This window comes from Varroa destructor, unplaced genomic scaffold (assembly GCF_002443255.2).
Source record: "Varroa destructor unplaced genomic scaffold, Vdes_3.0 BEIS01000001.1, whole genome shotgun sequence".
Lineage (NCBI taxonomy): Eukaryota > Metazoa > Arthropoda > Arachnida > Mesostigmata > Varroidae > Varroa > Varroa destructor.
This window is the reverse complement of record NW_019211454.1, coordinates 42126679-42141067: the sequence shown is the minus strand read 5'-3', so window position 1 is coordinate 42141067 and position 14389 is coordinate 42126679.

Here is a 14389-nt window from a genome sequence, read left to right as displayed (position 1 = left end):
GCAGAATGGCTGTTATAATGTTTTCATTATTATTAATTTGAATACTTGCTAGACACGAATCTTCATTTGGTAACATAGACTAAGTGGGTAAAAATTGTTTGGCAATCACTAAAGTTAGCGACAATACATTCTGATTGTGACCTGTTAGTGACGGAGAAAGCTAAGTTGCCTGCGTCTTCAGGAAACGCAATACGTTGCTACTGGGTGCGGGGGGGGCGGGAAGGAGTTCGAAATGACCGGAATAGCTCTAGCCTATCGACAGTAAGTTAGGCATAGAAGACGTGCGGCACGTTGCTGCTTATCTCGTTCAGCGTCTCGCGTATTATTCCGGTCTCTGCTTGGTCCAATGGTACGCTCCATTTGTGCGTACTACGATGATTTTTGAGGAAACAAGCGTATGGTTTCTGAGTTCTAATATGCTAACCGTAGTAAAAACTAGGTAGGCCATTGTACTCGCCTTAGACCAGTGGTAGTTTGGTCTATCAGATCAACCGTAATATCTTTTGCTGAGTCATTTAAATGCTGTCATAATCAGTGGCGTGGGGCACTCAAGTAAGACTGCATAGAGGGGCATTCAAACTGAACTGTAAGCACATTTTTTTAATTTTAGTAATTATAAAAAAAAGAAGGCATGTTCAACCACAATTATAAGTCTTACGTGTCGTTTTGGGTTGATCAGTTACGCTAATAAATGGGTATTTGCAGCAAAACAGATTTCTCAAGTGTGTCAGAGACGTTAAACGAAGCTGGACCGAATGGCCACGATTAATCGATCGATGTAGAATAACGCAAAAGTGGAAAAAGTTTACGCCATTGAAAAGCCTACTTAGCGCCAAAAATAGCAGTGCTCTTTGCTTATAGTAAAAAATCTAGCAACCTCTTTGTCTAGGAAAAATAGAGCGTTCTATATAGTCTTTGTCCCATATAGCTCCGCCTTTCTTTTATATAGATTAAGGCGAATTCTAGTTCGGTTTAGATACATACCCGTTCTCCGTGATAGCTTAGTAGGTAACGTATTTGCGTGACAGTCTTAGGGACACGTCATGGCCTTGTTTTGAATTCGGGCGTAGATGTGCGGCTGGTTTTGTGCTGGGAACCAGCGTACGTAAAATTTGAAATATAGAGAGATGTTAAAAGAGAACGATTAAGTTCTTGTCCAGTTGTCCTGGAAGAAGCAGTCTGATGAACAGATTCAGCACGGTGTATTTCCAAAAAAAAATGTAATTTTGTAGTCAATTTGTCATTCCAACAGAACTACGTGCCGCTAAAAGACAAACACATAGACAATATGTGTGTTAATAAAGCAAGGACGTAGCGGAAATTTTCCTTTCAAACGTATACATTAGTTTTTTGTTTTGCTAATGCTCCTTCATGGAAGCTAGCTTTAAAGCGTTTCTCTATATCAGCTCTTATGCTTAGCCCTATCCTTATTCGTTGTATTGGCTAGTAACGGCAATATCTTCCGCATACAACAAAAGCTTGATCGGATCGTCTTCCATAAAGGTGAGCCGGGTGAAAAAATCATTAACAACGAGGATATTTGGTAAATGGAGTTTGGCTTGTCTCCTTTGACACGGCCTAACTGTTCGTGCAGTATTAAAATCAATCGGTTATTAGTCTTATTTTTTCTGTTTCATCATAGCGCAATGTCGTTTGTCAGAAACGTTCTAATGTGTGTTAGGCTTAAGAACAAGGATGAACACGAACTGTCAAAAACAGAATCTATGTATCAGATCCAGACAGACCCACGCGCAATTATTGCTCTTTATCGCATATATGTTCGCTTTTACTGTTAGGCCGTAGTTCGCAGCTTTTACCTGAGGGCCTATTTTCCAGAACATCTTACACAACGCATTGATGTGCCTCGATCAACCTGCGCGTGCCGTTGTTGATAGGTCTCTTAAGCGTATCAGCTATTTAGAAGATGAAGGCGCCAAGGGACTTTTAATAAAATTACGTAACTAAATAAATATTGAAATATCCGCACTTAGAAGTTGTACAGAATAAGCTACGTAAGTTCGATCGTTAATAACAATTTTGATTAATACGTGTTCAGTATCGCTTGATCTTCCGCCGTTTTGAGCGGGCTCTTACTTGAATATAGCCGCTCTATATGACCGCTTGGATATACTTAGCAGCATTTCTAGGCTTCAAATACAATTTTCGTTTTACAGCTGGATGTATATATATTGTCAGGAGAAGAAAGATGTCCACCAACTTCAGATTAGCAATTCGAAGACTTTAATTGTCACATTAAAGAACGTTAATGTGACAACTAAGGTCGTACATGCCCATTTTGTTCCAATTCATTAAACGCAATGTTTTCTATTAGATGCGATATTGATAATTCAAGCTTAAACATTCGATTTATGTAATCCACACACGGAGTAACTTGAGTTAACTAGGCCGAGGATTTCTTAGACGAAGATTTGGCGTATTTCTCCATTGAGAACTCGGTTGACACACACGCCTCGGGGCGACTCTATTGTCGAAGGTGCATTCAATAAACAGCCGTTAACATTCCGGAGCAAATACAATGATTTGCAAGCCATAAGAATGCTAACAACAGCCGTAAAATAATTCGAAGATACAAACAGATCCAGCATTGAGACGTTTGCGGCGGTGAAAAACGACGCTTCTACAAGAAGACTGACAGAAGAAGATCTTTCACGGCAGGTGATTTGAAGACACAAAGCTCGCCACCCCACATCTCCGAAAGAAGCCAACAAAACCACTAAAAGCTTCAACCAAAATTTCATACGATCAGTTTATTTTCCCGCGATATAACTAATACTGCATAGGGCTATGTGTATGAGAAAATTACAGGGGTGAACGTTGACACTGGACTAGCAGAACCGTTAGTTTCAAATGGAGAACGAGTAACTTTTTTTAAGCGCAATCCGTAAATCTGTCACTCACTCACTCACTCACTCACTCACCTCATAACTTTTCCAAAAATCTAGTGTGTATAATATATTCTCTAACAGAGTAGATTCAAACGCTTGCGAAATTATCCTCTCTCTCGCTATATATATATATATATATATATATGTACACCCATTTCCATCAAAACATGCTGTTACGATTTTAGCCCAGGTATTTGGGTGGCCCAAAGTACAAAGTCATCGCAAACGATGTAACGGGTCGTGATATCAACATTTTGGGAAACTTGATAGTAGGTTTGTTCACTATAGACGAAAACCGCAATTTCAGATGTACACACTAGAGAATACTATCGAGAGACCAATATAACCCATACGCGTATTCATGCAATTGTTAACTGGACCGAACTCCCGTTATGCCCAAATAGTTTGCGTCCGACGGCTGCTAGTTTACAATTACCGCAGCTATTACGATAAGCCCGGAAAACAGACGGAGAGCCCACAAAGCACTAGCCTTGCCCAAACAGCCTGCAGCACAGCTAGCTGACGAACCGCGTTATTGGGACAACACTTAAGAGAAAGGGGATTTTTCCTAACCCTCTAATAAACAAAAACTTTAACGCAAAGATTCAAGCTGACGATTATAATCGACAGTGTACATACTGCCATGTTACTTTGGAAGAGGCCCAATGCGTTGCACAAGTCCCGACTTTCTCATTTCTCGTACTAAATACGACCCGTGACGAACCCATCCCGAAACCTTATATCCATTTCAAGGCTTACAGATACTATTTTCGGATACAACAAGTAACGAACATGCCACTTGCGCTACCTTGTCAGGAAACCCTGTTTTGTATTTCTAGCACTGAGAATTACGTGGAATTACCATGCATTGACCAGATAGATACCATAGACCAGATAGATTGACCAAAATGACCAGATAGATAGCAATAAATATATGAAATTTTCTATAATCATTTTTATATGTTTATTGGGGAAAAAGGCGACCACCTAGCAGAAGCGAATTAAAATGATTTAGTAAATAACATCAATAATCTTCAGCGATTTATTCACTATGAAATGTCCGTCGTGATGCAGTGGGATCGTTATCTCGGCTCAAGCGTGACCGTACACACATCGATTCGTGCCCAAAGTCAACCGAAGGAATTTTTAATGGCGACATTTTTTGTGAATGTCTTGAGACGTTTTCGTTACTATTTATTTTTTGTTCAATTTATTATATATTTTTTGTGAATCTAGAGATCGTTTGCTGTGTTTAGTGTGCTAGTATAACGTTGAGCCCAATAGCTGAAATGGAAAATTTCAAGGTTCTTAACCATTTTCTAAACAAAAAGCCTTGAAGCAACCCCCCACTTATTTTCAACATGCTCGAAACTACCGTTACGTCTATTATGAATAGGAGAACACGACGAGAGGAGTACGACGTAGAACTTCAGTGTGTTTTTGCTTATCCTTAGATCAAAGGTACGGCATAAAAGTTGTATGATTCGAAGTAAATTTTTTTCGTATGAGAAGAAGCACTCAGACGTGACGTGATGTCACGTTGCGGAACGAACGACTGGATGCACCCGGTTACCTATCGCAAGCACCTTGTTCGGCCTAAAAAGAGTGTGCCTTTTCTAGATTCGTAAATTCTAAAATTTAATTACACAGAATATTTAGAGTGTGTTCAAAAGCTTGTTCAAATTACTTTTTTCTGTATTGTACATTTTTACTTAATATTCTACATATGTATAAAAGCTCGCTTATTTTCCTTGTCTAATTGTGCAAGAACGTAACGCACTGCTAATCGTATGTAGACATAATGCGGATTAAGCATGTGCACTGCATCATTATGGGGTTCGTTCTTCAATGTATGTTAAAATGGCAGCACCGTAAATAAACTCAAATTTACCGCCCTACGTTGAATCAATCAGCGGCAAATTTAGCTTCTTTTTATTTTTAAACCACGCCAGCCTCCACTCAGATCTATGATTCCGCGCTACGAAGCATGTCAAATAATTTTATCTTGAACAATTCGCTATTTAAATTAAGACGTTTCCTGTAAGCAGGCAGCAAAGGGGTCTGCATGCATTCAGTATTATACAGACGAAGACAACTTTGCAGGAAGCGAATTTCCGATGTCACTATATTAAGAGGTTCTAAGGAACCTGAAGCTTGCACGACGACATCTTCTTGTGTCGAGGGTTCCTGGGATCGTCTAGATAAGCGGCACGAGACTTCCACTGCAAACGTTCATATAGTGTGTTCGCAGTCTTTGGCCTGACGGAGGGAATAATCGCTCAGTGCAAAGTCATTTGCTGTGTGAGCCAATACATACAGTAAGTAGAGAAGCTCTAAGGTAAAATGGCTCACAACAGGTTTGGCAGCATACAGGTGCGATTGAGATCTTCAGGTGGATTGTTGCGTAAATGCTTTTCCTAGGATAAGTTCAAGTTCTGCTTATTTCGTTAAACTGTGTTAATATTAAGGCTGTGTGAGAAACGGTACGATGAAAGGACAACTACGTTCGAATGACTGGGGAATGGCTACAGATGGTCTCTTAGTTGCAAGAAGGCAATAGAGACAGTTTTTGTCAGTGAGCAAAACAATGCATGCTGTTCCAACTGGACAAAATTAGCCGATCGTGCATACACGGAACCACGTTTCGTTCGGTCATCGAAACTGAAGTGCGACAACTGTGTATAGCCTATGGGCAATACGGAACAGTTTATCTGAGCTAAACACTTATTCGTCGAATGAATAAACGAACGCCTTTTGTTACTCTCGATCTTCTCGGTCTTCGGCAAAGATCAGCTTGAAAATAGCCTCAGTGTCCATTCCGATTTACTAGTGCCATCGATAGGTTTGATCTTATAAAAACTGCCACGCCTAGTGATGGAACTTCATATGTCGTCTCGTGGTCCTGGCTAGACCGTCAAACAACTTCGATTGTTCCTGTAGTAACATGAAATTTGTAAGTTCTTCTCTAGTTCCGGTATACTAATGTCAAATCGCTCTCTAATCGTATGATTTCTCTAGCAAGCTGATCACGTAACGCGTAGTTTACTCAACATCTGTGATAGTTGACCAGACAAAGCAACAGTGCAACGTCTCAGAATTGGTCTCTCATCGTCGAGCATAATCATTTATCGGAACAACAATTTCTCAAGTACGAAATCTTCTTGTCTTCTTATGTTTGTGTGTCTTCAAGCCCATACCCACGGGTTAATTCGTGTTTGCACTACGAGTCGAGCCATGTTTATCGATAGTAGTCAGCTGAGTTGACCTTTACTCAAACGATATTTTCCTACGTACGTCATGTTGTTGCCTGCTTGTGAGTTCGTCATTACTGATTGCTTACTACATCTACCGTCAATATCTGTTTGACCTTTGTCCGCGTTCTACCGTTCTGCGTGGACAGCTTTTTTGGTTATTGGATAAAAATCGTCATTGTTGCACATTTTATGATTTTATTTAATAATTAGCCACACGTTTCTAAACCATATGTCATGGGCCCTGATCTCAAATTTTATGTGCCTTCGACGACCAGGCCCGTGCAATGCAATCCAGTCAGGCTATACAGTCCGTCCCAAAGGCTTCGCTGTGTATTTAGATATTAATCAGTTGTCTTGGATTTGTCAAAATTATTAATTCGTGTCCAACGACCACTGTCGACTCTGTCGAATTGTTCAAACGAGCAGACTGCTGTATGTGCGCGTGCGTAAAACTCAGAACGCTTTACCGTGAAAATGTTCATTTTTTTGGGTGTCGATGCCCATATCAAGCATACTTTTCGTGCTCGTTTTATCACATGTTATCATTGCGTAATGCCTTTCTTTTTACACAGGACAAACCTCCCTTCTTGATGGCCTGACCTTGTGAGCTGCAACTCCTTGACGCCAGGACATTATTGGAACAACGCCTACTCGTTACCATCTCCGAACTCCTTCTCGTCTGCCAGTGAGCTTTCAATACTTCGAGCTCGTATGAGCATCAAATAGTCGCAAGGCTGGACTATGACAGAAAAGCATATTGGCCATCAGACATGTGTGTTTATTCGCTCGCGTAGAGCCGTCGAATTAATACGGCTTCATCTCCCGAGTGTTGCTATGCCCTGTACAGATTACTAAAATCTACCTTTTAGTAACTATTTAAATTGCATCAGTTTGGTCATAGGTAGAATTTGTTGCATTATTTCTGTCTCCCAAAGGTAGATGTGTTTGATATCCGAAACTAATGTACTGATACCTTTCATTGTACGTACTCGTTAAATCATATACATCACTACAAATGGCTACAGCTAGAAGTTCTAATTACCGCACATGCCCCCACAAAACAAGGAGGTGCTGCAAACGGTTTTTTCGAAAATATAGAACTTGAAAATTGTTTTTTTGTTTTGTTCTTAATTTGCAAACCATTACTTCATATGGCTCACTCGTAGTACGAAACGACGTCTATTTGCGCACGGACTCAAACCGAGACGAACCCGAGTCCTTAAGTTTGACAGGCACACACGGTATCCACTCCGTTGTCACGGGTACAGGCGAGATCTAGCAACGGTCGATGTCGCTTCCAGGGGCGGGCATCTAAACACAGAACATGTCAAACATCAATGCGTGGCCATCATAGTTCACTCTACTTTGCTATTGACCAGTTAGGCGGAATTAACACACAGCAGGGCGTGTTAGATTATGGAAGCCCTAGGATTAAATTTTCCCATCTTCCAACGAACTGCTTTCTCAAGCTTTCGCTTGTACGAAAATTTGCCTTATTGTCCACTAAATCTGGCTCAATTGTTTTGCTGCCACCGACGCGACCGCCACTCGTTTGGGCGGCTATAGACGACTTATGGTAAACCTAAAGGATGATTTTTAGGACTCGCGGGGGTGAAATGATTCTGCACGTAACCTAAATGCACTGCATACGTTTGACCTCGTTAGGCGGTGGCGCTCAGTAAAACTGCCTCGTCTATGACGACAAGTACGTTGAAGTGCACTGGTGACAGTGCTGGGTCTTTTTGGTAAGTAAGCCACATATTGGTACGCTCTGCTCGTAAGCAGAGGGACCGAGATGCATGTCCTTAATTACATACCACGATATATTGGGTTTATGCTCAAAAAAACGCCACATATTTATTAATAAAAGTCGTTCCAACTTCGTTGGCCATTAGGCGCTATCAGTCCTTACAGGACATTCACCAAAGGACATAGCGTTATCACTTAGCAACCTTTCTTACATTTTCTTAGTCGATCCTTAGCTTGAAGCGCCTTCCAGCGTTGGACTGCTCCATAAGCGGCTCCGAAATCTTTCTGCTACGCAGGGTAAAAGGTGCACGCCCAACCCACAAGCGGTACACACACAGCCCCCAAATGCCAGTTCTTTTAAGGTTCTTTTTATACTCCTTAACTTTCTAATCTAGGCTGTTTGAATGGCATATTAACCCTCATATAAAATACACACGTTCCTCACAGCATACCTCATAGTATCTCAAATACATATTATAGGAGCGAGCAATTTTTGAGAAAAATGGAAATTCCACTGTTGACTATTTAGAGTAAATCTTTATGGAATCGTAATTGCTTGCTTGAATAATAGTTACGAGAGGGCCATGCTATATTACTACTGTCAGATTTATAATAGAACCCATCGCGCCTCAACTTCGTTGTCCTAAGTATCTCCATCAATGAAATTGTTAAAGTCATCCCATTTTTGCAAATCTGATTCTTAGTTTCAGAATATTTAGACATGCAGGGTATCTGGCGAAATACTAAAGTGAGCAATATTCCTAATATGACTAAAAATATTTGTAGATGTCACTAAATATCGAGATTAGTGAATCAGCAATTACTGCGCCTATGCTGATCTGTTGGTTTCTAAATAGGAGCAGAGATCCGCTGAGTCCGTACCTCATCGATACAAGGATTTGTATCTTCACGGGACGAGCACAGGATTCATCGTTAGGTTCTTTAGTTTGGCCCAGCTTTCCAGTATAGCCATCTGACCGCCGTATCTTTGCGACTTTCGGTAAGTACTTTAAGATTTGTTGCAACTGCTATAGTTTCTGTCTTGTCCGAGAACTGAGGGTATCCTTGAATTGCCGTTATTCCTAGAACGTACTTAATTTTTTTCGTGATAGCCACTAGCTTCGCGCTGAATTTCTTTTTGAGGTACAGGACTTTTACTTTCGTGCACGATTTTCTGATAATAAATAGTCTATTAGGGTTTTCATCTTCTTGACTCATTCCAGAGTCTGACAAACAACACTTACTGGCGAAGAATCTCTACCTTTGCCATGCCCTAATTAGTTGAGCCATCTGAAAACGGCTTGTTTTCCTGAGAGCATTCTGTATGTGACGTCAACTATCTATCTGTCTATATATCTATGTCTATCTATCTATCTATCTATCTATCTATATCTATCCATTTCCTTAGCGTTGCATACCATGTACCAACATGAACCGAAATAGCTTATTTGCCACTAGCTCAACATGACGCTGAAAATAGTTGTGCTTCATTGGCAATCGTTTTGCAACAACTGCGTGTGGACTAAAGCAGTATTTAACAACTGATATCAAGAAGAGCCCAAGTAATAGCGAAGTTGAAATTTGTGGAAAACGCTTTACCGGTCTAAGAAAAGCTGTTAGTTAGAGTAATCAATCAGCCAAATACAAGAGCATACACTGATAATCAGTATAGATCATTATACCATCCTTCGATCACGGGATGTTTACGATATATATCACCGATATATATTCGCCGAGGTGACACAAACTGATAGAGGTCAATAAAATGCTGCAGTGTTTTAGCTCCCGATCTACGTGTTCTGCCATGAAAGCTGCTTGAAGTCGTCGGCCTTGAAGTTGTTAGCAAAATCAGGCTGGATTTTAGGAATCCTTCAAGTCATTTCGATAGAGGCGCAGCCTCGTGAACTAGCTCAAATAATTGAGCATCTGTACACGCACAAAGAGTCGCGCAGTTCTCTGAGCAAACGACGAAAAATTCAAAGATCAAGAGAGAAATAATACTGTTTCGTAAAAATCGTATCGAACCTAGGCCTGGTGATTGAAAAGGTAAACGAAACAAACTGATCATCGCTTCTTAGAAAGTAAAAAAAAACCTGCAACGATGGAGTGTAATGTTTTGTCTTTTTATTTAAAAGTTCGCGGTAAAAAGTATCAGCGGTCGCATTGAAGCCATTCCTAATATCGATTCTGGCACATATCGAAATTTTGCATATATTCAGCTATTTTACACAGGAATATGTCCTGTAAATATGTTATTTTTGCTCAAAAGATGAAGCTGTAATGGGACCAAAGAAGTGCAAGGCGCCTGCATGCTAAAACAATAGTGTCACTTGAAATTACAGACAATGTTCACATTTGTAACTGTACTGCAGATGCTCAATTGATATGATCGGTTTGAATTCGAAGCTTAGCTGAGAACTATAAGTTACAGCTTATGTAAGCTACGCTTGATTCGTAAGTTTTGCAAATAATTTTATTGAAGACGGGTTTGGCGACGATGAAAATAAAAGAGGGAAATAACGCATGTTCAAGGGTGTATAAATGTCACCATCAGAGATGAGAAACCAACATCGATTCTACAGAAAACGCGCTTGCCATGATATCAGAATTGCTCCTTTCTTGATACTACACGTTCTTTCAAAGAACGTTTTTGCCTCATCATATGTTAGTTTGCTATGTACCCTAGGAGTATGCGGAACTCTGGAGGCATGCAAGCGCTATGAGTGCGAGACCCAGAAACTGGGTACGGCAGAGAGCCTTCGGAAATCGTCTCACGTTGCATCGATTACAGTCAATTGTACCCACAGGAAATTCACACGGAAACTAAATTATGGATATCTCGTCTGCTAAATGTATATTTATGATACCAATACGGCTTATTTTTTTCTAAACGATCAGGGATAGGAGTTCTTACATTATTTACTTTTTACCCATGTATACAATTTTACTGCCTGTTAATAGTTTAGATTTGTATACTTTGGTGCCACCTTTTACGAGCACAATGCGCCAGGCATTATGAAGTTTTTCTTAGTCTTTCATCTTATTATTTCTACTTGGGATAATTGGCGGCCTTTATAGATTACGGTAAAAGCGTTTACAGAATCTTATTCGTATACGCGGCGTTACATACAGTGTTAACAAAGTACGAGCGTTTCATATCTCAATAAGCCAAGGATTTTCATTTTTTAAAATAACCCTCATATAATTTTCATTCATACAGCGAAATTCGTTCAATTGATTCTAAAAAACAAATCTAGAATCGTGTGGTGCCAATTTCACCACCGTTATAAGCAATGAGGCTTGGCGACCGACGTTCGCTTTGGGTAGTCTGAAAGGTGGCAATAGCCTATGCAGACAATGACATAAAGCGGTTGGTTAGACGCCCGAATGGATGGTAGAGTACCAAAGCCGTTTAAACCCACTGAGAACAGCCCAAGCGGTAAGGTTCGGTATCTCAACCCAACGGTAACTCGTCGAAGGAGGTAATATTAACGGTAGCGCAAATTACAATCGGCAGCAGAGGGGGGCGCTGTTGAAAGACAAAAAAAAAAATACTATTCGAAAAAGTAAAGTAAAATTCGTTTTGTGTAATTTAATAACGATGTGTTTATATGATTTAAAAACTATTTTAGTTATTCATTACATTTCGTAACATCTGTAATAACTGTAGCGTAGTGCACTGTTTTTTTTATAACTACTAGTCATTTGATTAATCGCACAAATTCGCATTCTCACAATTTCTTCACATAGAAAATTCTAGTTACTAATAAATCAACTGTCTAACCAAAAGGACGATTACGGATGCCAGGTACTATACAGCGGATATTTTTTAAAAAGCCAATATATCATGTGCCTGACGCATGTGCACAGTGTTTCGGCATAACCAATGTTAATGATCGCAGCTGTCAGGCTAGTCGAAGCTCTCGTTACTCAATATGAACGTTTTTTAATTTTTAACAAGGAAAATGTGCATCGAAATGTGCAGAGTCGCATACCAAGTAGAACATTAAAAGACAGTCACAGACATATTGGCAACGGCACTCGCCAGTAAATCATGATGTCGTTAGAATGACTAGGGTACACTGAAATGTCGTATAGCCAGCGTATACGCGATTTCCATAGCAGTACGATAGCATACGTCTCAGGGCTTGTACGGATATGGTGTGGCAAAGCTCCTATAAATTTATGACTGATCGCATGCCGCGTTGCCATATCGCTGCTTCTGCCAGATTGTACTTACAACGAATATGATACATCATTAATCCTGGGAACTGTGACGCTTGCTGATATATATATATATCCTTACATGCGTAGATAACACCCAATGGACGCATTTAAAGAAGCCTCTATTATGGATAAGATGAAGCAGAGTGACGTCGAAAGGTGCTAAGAAGTCTATACGTAGTCGCAGTGGTGCTACTGGCAGTAGCACAAACTCAGGATAAAGCATACAACTGATAACGCATCTGCCTAGGCTACCTATAACGTATATGGCTTCTGACGATTGACCGAGCCTTTAACTAGAGTGTCTCATAGCTTTCGGTTCTGGAGTTCGTTAAACTTCGCTATTATGGAGACCGTTGCATAGAGCCGCTATGCCTCGTAGCCACGTACGCTCTACACATATCTTTTCCACATTGCTGGTATATAATAGCATTTCTTCTCTCACGGAAGAGATCCTTCCTTTTCGAGCTAGGTCCTTTCACGATCAGATACCTCCAACCAGGGTCATCATCTTCTCTACGTAAATAGATGCTTTCCTAAGTGAAAAAACCTCACGCGAATGTCCAGATTCGAACATGCAACCACGAACTCGAAACAGAAGCAATACTGTCGTTAAATTTAGCCCAATGTTTGCATATATCTTCAACATATATATATATATATATATGCCAACACTGCTGAGCTACGGCGCATCTATACAAGTGCGTTCGATCCTTCAACATGTTATATGAACGAATGATAATTTCAACAGTTAGTGATATTTTACAATCAAACGAGACTATTGACATGATTGTATCACAAACATCTCAATTTCTTGAAACTTATCGAAGTACAACAATTAACGGTTAACAGCCTCAACTTTGGGAGATTTTAAGGCACAGCCAAACGAAGTAAGTAAGAAACATTCATGCCACGCATGTAGTAAAGAGGTCTTTTTCTGTCTAAAAGACGCCGACCTATGTGTGCACGTCTACAAATCTTCGATGATATTAAAAATACAACAGTGTGGTCGTACACCTCTAATTGATATATTTAGGTATTTAGTATTCTGTGTGCGTATCTTCTGCCAAACAGTATCTACGAAGAGTAGCATATTGACTATGTATGAGACTTAACTAAAAGGCATTTGTTTCTATCATATAAGAGAACTTCCGAACACCAAGCTATCGTGACAGGCATTACATTATTATATATCGATTGAGAAAGTATTGAGTAGAGATAAACTTACGTTACGCTGCCAATTTACGTTACAATATCGACTTATTGCGTTAACTCGTAGCAGAGGTAGTAACATTGTAATTTCGTCGTAAGGCGACCCTTTTTTGGTACTTAAAAACCTTCAGAATAGTTGGCGGAAGCCTTAAAAGCCCCTATAACTCGTGCAAGTTAGTTAGTATTTTGAAAAAGTGCACAGTTCTGATTCAGTTCACGAATTTTGCAGTTACTGCGTCTCGAGAAACGTATCGACTCAAAAACAAAGCAGCTAATTATGCCGAAGTTCGTCGGTCGATCAAAACGAAAAGTCGGTCGGTATTGTGAGACCCTCCGTGAGACATAGTGCAAGGGCGTACTAGAGTTATATCAGTGCTGCTGCGCGTCGGCTGTTGGGTACTAAATCTTGAAGTTTATAAACTGATTGACCTTGTAATTCCCATTTCAATCTAGAAATTTCGATGAAAGTTCTCACAAATAACGCTTTGTGTTCATCATTATCTTAAAGGCTGACAGCCAATCCTAAATATCCAGAAAAACAGTCCCCGTAACAGCATAGCGGGTTACGTATTTGCCCGCTAATCATAGAGACACGTTGTGGTCTAGGCCCAAGTCCGAGCGTAGACAGACTTCATTTCCAGCTGGAAGCCGGCCCCATATCTAACAATAAAAACAGTCAATTAGTAAGCCACATGTAACGTAAATACGGAAATTCATTAACTTCCGATCGTCAAACAGTAGGATTTTCACCGTCCGATAAGAACGGCAGTTGACAGGCGAGAGCACTCTGTATTGCGTTAGAAAACAAATGGCATATGTTGTTTGTGATCCTGGCTGTCTTGTGAGGTAGTGGAAATACAATATCTGTGGTTGTTTATGGGCAAATGCGATTATTGGCAATCGTGGCAACATGGGTGATAATAAAGTACTACTGGAAACCTACACAGTATCTGCTTGTTATTTTTATATATATATATATATATATAAAAATAACAAGCAGATACTGTGTAGGTTTCCAGTAGTACTTTATTATCACCCATGTTG